A 12432-nucleotide genomic window follows, 5' to 3' on the forward strand; every position below is an offset into this window, starting at 1 on the left:
ATAGATTTTATTTGCCCCATGTAATCTCTAACTCAAAGCAGCTGTGGGAATTGCATGTCTTAAGATGCCTTGCCGAGGAACCACAAAGATAGGTATTACCAGATCACATCTATGTTAAGGTATATATCATTCCATAATTGTGAGTAGGATGCCGGACAATCACAAATGCAAGTGTAAGGCATAAGTACAGGAGAGACTGCAGACGTTGCCCTGTGCAGCAGCATTCATGTCACAGGCAGTCTGCAAACTCCATCTAACTAGGAGCAGAGATGACTTGTTGGCAATACGCTTACTTATTTAGAAACCTAAAAAAGACAGCATCGATATCAGATAGAATGATAACAGGAGAAAATTGACTTGGGACATTATGATTTTCACTAGACTTTCCCTTGAATTAGTTCCGCAATGTTATTGTACTTCCCTAAAGCCCACATTACACTGTTAGCTGTATTATAATTTAATGCACTAACTTCAGTAGGTGAATGAGTGAAAGGGACCATTATTTGTGAATAAAAATTAAAAAAAAATCACCTTCCTTAACTCCTTTGCACAGAATAAAAAAATAATTAACGTTTACAAATAAATAAAATAACTATGCAAATAAAATACAATAAATGCGATTTTGTTTTTAAATCATTTTTATCAAATACAAATTGTTAAACAATTAAAAAAATAATTAAGAAAAATGCATTTTGGTAGTTAAAGAAAACAGAAAAAATAAATTTTTAGGGACCCATTGACAGATTTTCAGGAAATTGTAATGAGCTGTAAATAAGTCTAAGGGTTTCCTTGTCTCTGAATTAGTCTAAAGGCTGAAGCAGGTAGACTTGTTCAGTGAGAATGTTGACCAATCGCCTTCACTGTTTCCCAGCTGTGTTTGTAAGGTCAAATGACAGACTGGTCAGCTGTCAGCAAGTAGAGGTAGCTGCTATATGATGTATTGTAAGAGAGCTAAGCAGGGGTGGAGCCTCTTATATCTTACTCAAATGATTGGTCCAAAAACTGCATTCTGTGACAGATGCTCTTTAAATTCAGCAAGTCTTTGTTTATTTTCACATTCAGTTTTCATCCAATGTGTACAGCATGCATAATTATGAGATAATTTATTTACTCACATTATATATTCTAATTTTATACTTGCACATTATTGTATATTGGTCATTCACTTTAAATTAATAAATTATTTAAGGCATTTATGTTTTCTTTTTCTTACACTGAAGAACATGGAAACTCCCAGTATCCAGTTATATCCCCTGAGATGATCCTTTTAGCGGACATTTTTCCCCCAAAAAATGTTTTTCATTTTTGCAACTAGTGCCATTCCATCTACTATGGGAAGGGCATGTTCAAAGGTGTAACTAGAAATCACGGCGGCACCTTAGCAAAGTTAGGAACGGACCTGGCTGCTCTGTGAACTGTAATCTGAATTGCAGTAATGCAAATATCAGCATAACTTATTTTCTTGAGTAGCAACCACAGAATGGATAGTGGTCTAATATATCAGAAAACCTGCATTGTGGACCTGGACAACAGTCAGCACCATGTTTTTTTCCCTATATAAAGGAACAAAGCAATTTTTTTTTAAGGGGTGTTCCCAAATTTGGGAAAGACAATAAAATGACCGTCTATTATACTTACTTTGGCCACTTTCTACATGTATTACATTATGCGTTTTTATATACAGTAGTTAGTATATATGTTAGTGATAGTATTCCTTGTAAAATCCCTTCAGAAAGGATTAGGGGTTAATACCAAATATCTCTAGTGGTCTAGGCTGGTGAAGAGGTTATTGCAATTGTAATTTCTGCGGTAGTATAGGGCAAAATAAAAGGGGTTAAAGTATTCATATAATAACATTTTCTATAGATTTAAAATAGTTTTTAACTTTACTAATACATTTTTATATCAGTTTTCCTGATATATAGCTGAAAATCCACTTCCTTTCACACCATCCTAGTGATAAATGGTGAATTTCTAGCTGTCTGCGACCACCACTAGGGGCATAGATTTATACACCTATGCCTCCAAATATTTACTACTATGTAAAAGGACTCTGCACATAGACTAAATGTAAGGCTTTGTATACACTATGTTCAAGCATCTTGCGCAGCAGAACGGATTTAAATGGTCTGCAGACCGTATGACCCAGACATATGCAACTGTATGCCCATATATTTGTATATGTCTGCCATTGAATTCCATATAGAAAAAAAAAATGTACACGACACTTTAGCATACGTCTGGATAATGATGGCGTATGGGCATTTTAAACCGATACATCGAGAAAATATCCAGGGAGATACATGAAAAACGAATCTAGGATCTGTTCTCTGCGCTATGCAGAGGAGAGTTAGAGGAAATCAAAGAGAAAATTGTATTATTTTCCGCTTTTTGCTCATTGTTTCCTGTATAAGACCTATAAAATAAAAATAAATCCGCAGCAATATGCAGCAATAAGAAATTTATACGTGCCCCCCCCCCAAAAAATCACATAGTCAAAATTATATATATTTATTTGCATTGTGCACAGAGAAATAAGTATTTGATCCCCTACCAACCATTAAGAATTCAGCCTCCTCCAGACCAGTTACACGCTCCAAATCAACTTGGTGCCTGCATTAAAGACAGCTGTCTTACATGGTCACCTGTATAAAAGACTCCTGTCCACAGACTCAATTAATCAGTCTGACTCTAACCTCTACAACATGGGCAAGACCAAAGAGCTTTCTAAGGATGTCAGGGACAAGATCATAGACCTGCACAAGGCTGGAATGGGCTACAAAACCATAAGTAAGACGCTGGGTGAGAAGGAGACAACTGTTGGTGCAATAGTAAGAAAATGGAAGACATACAAAATGACTGTCAATCGACATCGATCTGGGGCTCCATGCAAAATCTCACCACGTGGGGTATCCTTGATCCTGAGGAAGGTGAGAGCTCAGCCGAAAACTACACGGGGGGAACTTGTTAATGATCTCAAGGCAGCTGGGACCACAGTCACCAAGAAAACCATTGGTAACACATTACGGCGTAATGGATTAAAATCCTGCAGTGCCCGCAAGGTCCCCTGCTCAAGAAGGCACATGTACAGGCCCGTCTGAAGTTTGCAAATGAACATCTGGATGATTCTGAGAGTGATTGGGAGAAGGTGCTGTGGTCAGATGAGACTAAAATTGAGCTCTTTGGCATTAACTCAACTCACCGTGTTTGGAGGAAGAGAAATGCTGCCTATGACCCAAAGAACACCGTCCCCACTGTCAAGCATGGAGGTGGAAACATTATGTTTTGGGGGTGTTTCTCTGCTAAGGGCACAGGACTACTTCACCGCATCAATGGGAGAATGGATGGAGCCATGTACCGTCAAATCCTGAGTGACAACCTCCTTCCCTCCACCAGGACATTAAAAATGGCTTGTGGCTGGGTCTTCCAGCACGACAATGACCCGAAACATACGGCCAAGGCAACAAAGGAGTGGCTCAAAAAGAAGCACATTAAGGTCATGGAGTGGCCTAGCCAGTCTCCAGACCTTAATCCCATCGAAAACTTATGAAGGGAGCTGAAGATCCGAGTTGCCAAACGACAGCCTCGAAATCTTAATGATTTACAGATGATCTGCAAAAGAGGAGTTGGCCAAAATTCCATCTAACGTGTGCAAACCTCATCATCAACTACAAAAAACTTCTGACTGCTGTGCTTGCCAACAAGGGTTTTGCCACCAAGTATTAAGTCTTGTTTGGCAAAGGGATCAAATACTTATTTCTCTGTGCACAATGCAAATAAATATATATAATTTTGACTATGTGATTTTCTGTTTTCTTTTTAATATAATCTATCTCTCACTGGTAAAATTAACCTAGCCTAAAAATTCTAGACTGTTCATGTCTTTGACAGTGGGCAAACTTACAAAATCAGCAAGGGATCAAATACTTATTTCCTTCACTGTATTGTCACTGCAAGAATTCACTCACACTGGCTACATACTATAAGGCCAGGTTCCCACGAAGTGTAAATGCTGTGGAATTCTGTGCGGAAATGCCGCAGCATTTACAATAGCAGCAAAGTGAATGAGATTTGAAGAAATCTCATGCACACCCTGTAGAAAAAAAATCTGCAGTGAAAACATTCATAAACTGACCTGCGGTACGGATTTTAAATCTACAGCATGTTTATTTATGCTGCATATTCGTTGCTTTTCTGTTGTGGGTTTTTCCCATTCAATTCAATGAGGATGTAAAACCTGCAACAAATAGCCAAGTGTTGCGACTTTTGTGGTGGAAACGCTGCTTTCTTTGGTTTAAAATTAATTTAAAAAAACCTTGTGCTTACCACCTGGGCCTTGTCATAGCGACGCTTTCTTCTATTCTCCTTCCAGGCCGGCCTCCTGGGATGACATTTCATCCCATGTGACTGTTACAGCCAATCAGAGGATGGCCAGACGTGGCGGAATTGCTCTGGAATTCCGCTGCGGCCAGTCCGCTGCGGAAATCCGCAGCAGACATTTTCTCCATTGGTTTCCACACCTTTTTAGTTAGGTTCGTGCACACTCCGCTGCGGACCATAGGCTGCGATGCGGAATTTGGTGTCCGCAGCATACACTGGCTGTTGCGGACGTGTAGCAGACTTGTTGCGGACTCATTGCGGAATTTCGCCATTGACTTAAATGGAGATTCAAAATTCTGCAATGAAATCCGCAGATGTTATGTGTGTTGCGTTGCGTATTGGTTTTAAGAAAAGGATATTTCTTCATTCTGGCTGGACCTATGTGTTTCGAGGTCTATAGCCAGACTGAGATGAAATGTTTTAACTGGTTGCCGACACAGGACGAGTATGCTCGTCCTGAGCAGCGAGCACTTCGCGCATTAGGACGAGCATACTCGTCCTGTGTGACAGCCGTCTGTGCCGTCTCTGTGTGTGCGATCGAGAGCGGGGCAACGGCTGTAATACACAGCCACGGCCCCGCTCTGACAGCGGAGAGGAGAGAAACATCTTCTCTCCGCTGTTAACCCTTTGAACGCCGCGATGACAGCTGATCGCGGCGTTCAAGGAGAGGGGACTGCACATTGATCGCGTCACAGAAAATAACTGTGACGCGATCAAAGCCCACAACTCATATGGCCAGACAGCCCAGGGTCCAGTGAAGGACCCCAGGGCTGTCTGAACATATTTCCTGTTGTTAGGGCATACTGAGGTATGCCCTAACAACTGCCTGTGTACGATCAGTACACAGTCTAATGTACTGGCATATAGATCTATGCCAGTACATTACAGTTACAAAATAAAAATCAAAATGATAAATCCCTTTATGGGATTAAAAAAAAAAGTTAAATGAATGTAAAAAAAAAATAATGGTAAATAAATAAATAAAAAGTAAATAAAATACACAGAAACACACATTTTTTATAATAAATCAACTTTTTAAAATATAAGTCCCAAAACATAAAATAATATAGACATATTTGGTATCGCCACGACCGTAACAACCTGTATAACAAATGTATAACATTATTTATGATGATCGGTGTATGGTGTAAAAAAATAAATATTAAAACTGCTGCACAACTGCTTTTTTTCTGCATTTTAATCTAATTAAAAATGTATAGAAATTAAACGATAATGTATTTGTACCAAAAAATGGTACGTACATAAAGTACAACTCGTCCCGCAAAAAACAAAGTCTCATACAACTACGTCGTACAAAAAATAAAAGCGTTATGAGCGTCGGGATGCAAAGAGGGAAATTTAAAAAAAATTGCTCTGTCCTCAAGGCTAAAATTGGCCGTGTCCTTAAGGGGTTAAAAGACAGCAGGAAGTACTCTTCACCTGAATACGCAATGGCTAATCCACATCAATTTACTGCACATTTTAGGCAAAGCCGCAACAGAATCTGCAACGCAGATTATGTGCGGCATTGATGCGGACAGTGTCTGCAGAAATACGCCACGTCTGGCCATGCCCTAAGGTTGTCCGCACAGTAGTGCGTTACATGCGGTTTTACAGCGAATTACCCTAAAACCAGATTTCACCTGTACAAGGGGTATGGCCAAAAATCACATTGCAAAACTGAGGTAATTGGCTCCAAAACCAGGTGCAATTTTGACGCGCGTCACACTACCGGTATATTTACAGGCACCCTCAAGGTATAGTACTGTATGTTCACACATGGCAGATTTCTGTGACCGTATTTGTTCCCTTCAACTGAAAATGTCTGCAACATGTGCATGGATTTCTGCGAACCCTATTCAGATGAATGGAAACAAATCTTCCGCGTGTGAATATACCCTTTATTGTCGCTAAAGGGATCCAATGGAGCTGCATAAGCCCTCTACTATATCTCTGCATGCCTTCAGTTTCATACCGAGTTTTTTTTTTAATGTTGGATTCCATACTAATCAAAAATAATAAATGATGTTCATTTGAACTTCTTACCTATGGGGTTATTCCACCCTAGAATCATTGCTTCTAAGGGGAGATTATCTGCGTACCCACAGAGTCCGACAGAGCCTGTACAGCTCCAAACTAAAGAGGATACATGTTTCGTCCACTGCCTGTGCACAGGGCTCTGCCATACCATAACTGGTACCATGAATGGGAAGTTGGCGGAACAGCCGCTAGAAATTCATTCACTCAGCCAGAGCGCTCAGGTAATTTCCAGCTCCATACATGCTAATGCCATACTAAAGTTTATGTTATTAAAATAAACACTATCTAAGTACATAAGGTTTCACAAGCAGGGACCGTGCCACTGTTTGTATCAGTCTGCACTTGTGTGGGTATTTTATTTCTTGCTTTCACTCGACCTACACAACTGTGCGCATGTTGCCACTTGACCTGGTCTATTTAACATTAGACGGTTGAATGATAATTCCCCCTCTCCGCAAGTCACACTTCATTCCCCACCCCAAAATTTATCTGGGGTCTTTTGATTGAGCCGTCATTTGTATAAGTAAATACTCCCTCTACTAGACATTACTAGATGCACAAGAGTGAGTCATAATATTTATAGCAGATAGAGGCAGCCAGGAGAACCCCAGAGATCTCCTTATCACAGCCCCCCCCCCCAGGTAAATTCCACTTTAGAGGTAGGAATTCAATAACACTTTAACCCCTTCCCGCTGCAGCCATTTTTCAGATTTTCATTTTCGTTTTTTCCTCCCTACCTTCCAAAAGCCATAACTTTTTTATTTTTCCGTCAATATAGTCCTATGAGCACTTGATTTTTGCGGGACGAGTTGTAGTTTTGCGTAGCACCATTTATTGTGCCATATAATGTACTAGGAAACGGGAAAAAAAATATTTGTGGGGTAGAAAATGAAAAAAACAGCGATTCCTCCATTGTTTTTTGTGCTTAGTTTTTACGGACTTCACTGTGCAATTAAAACAACATGTTAACTTTATTCTGTGGGTCAATACGATTGTGGTGATACCAAATATATAGTTTTTTCTATATTTTACTACTTTTACAAGTAAGTGTAAAAAAAATAAATTATTTTGTGTCGCGAAATTCTGAGAGCCGTAACCTTTTTATTTTTCTGCCGATTAAGTGGTATGAGGGCTTATTTTTTTGGGGGATAAGCTGTCGTTTTTAATGATACAATTTTGGGGTACATGCGACATTTTGATCACTTTTTATTTCATTTTTTGTGGGAGATGAGATGACCAAAAAACAGAGATTCTGGCGTTTTACATTTTTGCTTTTTTTTACGGCGTTCACCGTGCGGATTACATAATGATATATTGTAATAGTTCAGACTTTTACAGATGCAGGGATACCAATTATGTTTATTTATTTATTTTTTTACTATGCTCTAGGGGGGAAATGGGAAAAGGGGAGGTTTATTAACGTTAATATTTTTTTAAATGTTTTTTTACATAAAAAAAACTTTATTTTACAAATCGTGACTTTTTTTTATTAGTCCCCCTAGGGGACTTCAACCAGCGATCATTAGATCGCTTGCACGATATACTGCAATACTAATGTATTACAGTATATCGTGATTCTGACAGGCTTTTATTAAGGGTATACGTTCACACGCAGTGGTTTCAGACGTAATTCGGGCGTTTTACGCCTCGAATTACGCCTGAAAAAACGCCCCTAATACGCCTACAAACATCTGCCCATTGCTTCCAATGGGAATTACGATGTTCTGTTCCCACGAGTCTTTATTTTACGCGTCACTGTCAAAATACGGCGCGTAAAATGACGGCTTGTCAAAAGAAGTGCAGGACACTTCTTGGGACGTTTTTGGAGGCGATTTTCATTGACTCCATAGAAAAACAGCTCCAAAAACGGCCGTAAAAAAACGCAGCGAAAAATGCGAGTTGTTAAAAAAACTTCTGAAAAACAGGAGCTGTTTTCGCCTGAAAACAGCTCCGTATTTTCAGACGTTTTTGGTCACTAAGTGTGAATATACCCTAAGCCCTGCCAGAGGTAGCGCATAATAGGAGCACAAAGATGGCGGACCTGGGGGCCTTCATTAGGCCCCCAGGCAGCCATAGCAACCATCGCCACCCCGCGATTGCATTGCGGGGGACGCGATGAGCTGTTAGAGGGGGTCGCTCCCGTCTTTCTAACTATTTAAATGCCGCGGTCGCTATTGACTGAGGCAATTAACGAGTTAAACGAGTGGGATCGCGTTCGAACGCGATCCCGCTCGTTACTCTTAAGTGTCGGCTGTAACATACAGCCGACACCGGCATCGTATGGAGCGGGTTCACTCCGTGAGCCCGTTCCATACTTCCCCTACCCGACTTTGGTGTATGGATACACTACCGTTCAAAAGTTTAGGGTCACTTAGAAATGTCATTATTTTTGCAAGAAAATCACAGTTTTTTTAATGAAGATAACATTACATTAATCAGAAATACACTCTATACATTGTTAATGTGCTAAATGAGTATTCTAGCTGCAAACGTCTGGTTTTTAATGCAATATCTACATAGGTGTATAGAGGTCCATTTCCAGCAATCATCACTCCAGTGTTGTAATGGTACATTGTGTTTGCTAACTGTGTTAAAAGGCTAATGGATGATTAGAAAACACTTGAAAACCCTTGTGCAATTATGTTAGCACCGCTGTAAACAGTTTTGCTGTTTAGAGGAGCTATAGAACTGACCTTCCTTTGAGCTAGTTGAGAATCTGAAGCATTACATTTGTGAGTTCGATTAAACTCTCAAAATGGCTAGAAAAATAGAGCTTTCATGTGAAACTCGATAGTCTATTCTTGTTCTTAAAAATGAAGGCTATTCCATGCGAGAAATTGCCAAGCAACTGAAGATTTCCTACAACGGTGTGTACTACTCCCTTCAGAGGACAGCACACACAGGCTCTAACCAGAGTAGAAAGAGAAGTGGGAGGCCCCGCTGCACAACTGAGCAACAAGACAAGTACATTAGAGTCTCTAGTTTGAGAAATAGACGCCTCACAGGTCCTCAACTGGCAGCTTCATTAAATAGTACCCGCAAAACGCCAGTGTCAACGTCTACAGTGAAGAGGCGACTCCGGGATGCTGGCCTTCAGGGCAGAGTGGCAAAGAAAAAGCCATATCTGAGACTGGCTAATAAAAGGAAAAGATTAATATGGGCAAAAGCACACAGACATTGGACAGAGGAAGATTGGAAAAAAGTGTTATGGACAGACGAATCGAAGTTTGAGGTGTTTGGATCACACAGAAGAACATTTGTGAGACTCAGAACTGAAAAGATGCTGGAAGAGTGCCTGACGCCATCTGTCAAGCATGGTGGAGGTAATGTGATGGTCTGGGGTTGATTTGGTGCTGGTAAAGTGGGAGATTTGTACAAGGTAAAAGGGATTTTGAATAAGGAAGGCTATCACTCCATTTTGCCACGCCATGCCATACCCTGTGGACAGCGCTTGATTGGAGCCAATTTCATCCTACAACAGGACAATGACCCAAAGCATACCTCCAAATTATGCAAGAACTATTTAGGGAAGAAGCTGGCAGCTGGTATTCTATCTGTAATGGAGTGGCCAGCACAGTCACCAGATCTCAACCCCATAGAGCTGTTGTGGGAGCAGCTTGACCGTATGGTATGCAAGAAGTGCCCATCAAGCCAATCCAACTTGTGGGAGGTGCTTCTGGAATCATGGAGTGAAATTTCTCCCGATTACCTCAGCAAATTAACAGCTAGAATGCCAAAGGGCTGCAATGCTGTAATTGCTGCAAATGGAGCATTCTTTGACGAAAGCAAAGTTTGAAGGAGAAAATTATTAATTGAAATAAAAATCATTATTTCTAACCTTGTCAATGTCTTGACTATATATTCTAGTCATTTTGCAACTCATTTGATAAATATAAGTGTTAGTTTTCATGGAAAACACAAAATTGTCTGGGTGACCCCAAACTTTTGAACGGTAGTGTACGTCAAATGTCGGGAAGGGGTTAAGACCCAATTCAGACAGAATTAATCAATCATGCCGGTACAATATGCCCATCGGAATAAGGTTTAACCCCTTAATGACCAGCCTATTTTAAACCTTAATGACCAAGCTATTTTTTACGTTTTTCCATCATCGCATTCCAAGAGCCATAACTTTTTTATTTTTGCGTCGACATAGCTGTATAAGGTCTTGTTTTATTGTGGGACAAGTTGTATTTTTTAATAGCACCATTTTGGGGTACATATAATTTATTGATTAACTTTTATTAACTTTTTGTGGGGGGAATAGAAAAAAACCTGAAGTTTCGCCACACTTTTTGCGTCTTAAATCTACGTTGTTTACCGTGTGGTATAAATAACACAATAAGTTTATTCAGCGGGTTGTTACGATTGCAACGATACAAAATCTATATAGATTTTGCATGTTTTACTACTTTTCCACAGTAAAAACACTTTTTTTTGCAAAATTATTTGTTTTTGTGTCTCCATATTTGAAAACCCAGAACTTGTTCAGCCGATGCAGCTGTATGAGGGCTTTTTTTTTTGTGGGACGACTTGTAGTTTTTATTGGTACCATTTTGGAGTAGATGTGAATTTTTGATCACTTTATATCACATTTTTTTTTATGGCAGGATTCACAGAAAACAGCAATTTTTTCATTGTTTTTTATTTTCTTTTTTTATGGCGTTCACCGTGCGGGTTAAATAATGTAATAGCTTTATAGTTGGGGTCATTGCGGATGCGGCAATACCAAATATGTGTAACTTTTTTTTCGTTTTTTAATAATAAAGCATTTTGTAAGTGGAAAAAGTGGGTTTTTCATTTTCTTTTCACTTTTTTTTAAAATTAACTTTATTAAACTTTTTTTTTACTTTTTTAGTAGTCCCACTAGGGGACTTTAATATGCGATCATCTGATCGCTTTTATAATACACTGCAATACTTTTGTCTTGCAGTGTATTACTGCCTGTCCGTTTGAAACGGACTCTGGCATGGCCTAGCAGGCATTTACTATGAGCAGACCTGGGGGCCTTTATTAGGCTGCCATAGAAGACACAGACACTCGGCAATCTTATCGCCGGGTGCCGGTGGGAGAGAGTGTGAGCTCCCTCCCTCTCTCCAAAACAACTCAGATGCGGTGATCGCTATTGAGCTCCGCATCTGAGGGGTTAAATGGGTGAGATCGATACTGATATCGATCTCACCCGTTCGAGCAGGGATGCCCCCAGCCCTCAGCTACCTCTGGTAGCTAAGAGCAGGGAGTTTTTTCCAATTCAAAATGTTTTATTTGGTTTTAATACAAACAAACAAACAATGACAAAAACATTCTGAGAAAATGTGTCCCCATAATAAAAGGAACATGACAAATGAGGGCACAGCCCAAACAGAAGGGTAAGCATCACAACCCAGGAAGCGCACACAGTACGACCGCCATCTGAGCAATCATAACGGGAAGGAGCATTGCTTAAAAGTAAAGAGAAAGAAACATGCAATAATTCACTTCCTACACATCCGAAAATGCAATGGCCATAGCATGTGAGCACAATCACAGGAAGCAAATGACCCCTCAAATTAGAAGAAAGAAAGAAAGAAAGAGATAGAATGGAAGACAAACAAAAGCAAGGGAGAGACAAGGAGAGTTCATGGTGAACCTGGACTCTATTTCCGGAGAAGCATGGGCAAATAAGAAAAAGCAGCTATGCACCTGATAAAAACCTGGATGGAGCAAACAAACCCCTCCGTACTCGCAGACAGTCCCCTCCCAGACGAAGTCTCATGGGGGAGGATGGGTACTGAGCATCAAGCCACTACAGTACGGTAGGTGGGAGAAGAGAGAAACAGAAGCCATTGAGACCAAGTGTCCGTATATCGTGCAGAGGCAGCCGGGGATTGAGCCAGGAGGTGTTCCATACGCTGTATCAAGGCAACCTCCTGAAACCATTCATCCAACCGTGGAGGAACTGCCGTTTTCCACTTGCGGGGGAAAACCGATTTGGCAGCCTGAAGGAGGTGCCTAATTAGGGATCATTTGTAA

The sequence above is a fragment of the Rhinoderma darwinii genome, chromosome 4 (assembly GCF_050947455.1).
Source record: "Rhinoderma darwinii isolate aRhiDar2 chromosome 4, aRhiDar2.hap1, whole genome shotgun sequence".
Classification (NCBI taxonomy): domain Eukaryota; kingdom Metazoa; phylum Chordata; class Amphibia; order Anura; family Rhinodermatidae; genus Rhinoderma; species Rhinoderma darwinii.